This window comes from Myotis davidii, unplaced genomic scaffold (genome assembly GCF_000327345.1).
Source record: "Myotis davidii unplaced genomic scaffold, ASM32734v1 scaffold6852, whole genome shotgun sequence".
NCBI classification, from domain to species: Eukaryota; Metazoa; Chordata; class Mammalia; order Chiroptera; family Vespertilionidae; genus Myotis; species Myotis davidii.
In genome coordinates this window covers 4,447-5,379 of record NW_006283218.1, presented here as the reverse complement: position 1 = coordinate 5,379, position 933 = coordinate 4,447, and positions in this window count along the sequence as shown.

Sequence of the window (933 nt, the reverse complement as noted above, 5' to 3'; positions counted from 1 at the left end):
CCCCAGTAGGGGGTGTGCAGGAGTTAGCCAATCGATAATTCTCACGGATGTTTCTATCTCCCTCTCCCTTTCTGAAATCAATGCAAATTTATTAAAAAATGTATAGGGGATGATGATCAGGATGGTAATGGTAATAGCAGCCCAGATGGGACAGTGTGGGCCTAAGGACTGGCTTTCCAGCTGCAGCCCCTGTTTGTGGGAGGTGGGTGTCACAGCGAAGCATAGGGACAAAATAGTCATGTAGAGTGTTGGTGAGATAATGGTTTCCCAGTGGCCAAGGCCTTTAAAAGAAAGATGAGTGAAGGTGAGATGAATTGGAGGCTGAAGAGTAATTCCAACAAGAGGAAATTAGGACTGGTACATATTCTCTAAACCTTCACCAGGATTTGGCTGTGACCCTTGGTGTGACCTGGGAGGTTGCAGTCAATCTTGTGGGTTAGCTGACCAAAAGCCTACCCAGATTCAACATTGGAGAGTTCACACTGAAAAAAACCCATGTGAGTGTAGAGAAAGGGGGATGTCCTTTCATCAAAGGTCTCTCCTCACTTACCACCAGAGATTTCACACTAGAAAGAAGCCATATGAATGTAGTGATTGTGTGAAGCCCTTCAATCAAAGGTCCACACTCATAGAACATGCAGAATTTACACTGAAGAAAAAAAGTGTGAGTATAGCAAATGTGGGGAATTTTTCAGCCAAAGGTCTGACTTCAATGATCACCAGTGAGGTCACATTGAAAAAAAAAAAACCCATATGAGTGTACAGATTGTGGAATTCCTTCAGTCATAGCTCTACCCTGATTCAACGTGAGAGAATTCACACTGGAGAAAAGCCACATGAGTGTAGCTTTCATCAAAGCTCTCACCTCACTAAATACCACAGAGTTCACAATGGAGAAAAGCTAAATGAATATAGTGATTGTGGGAAGTCATT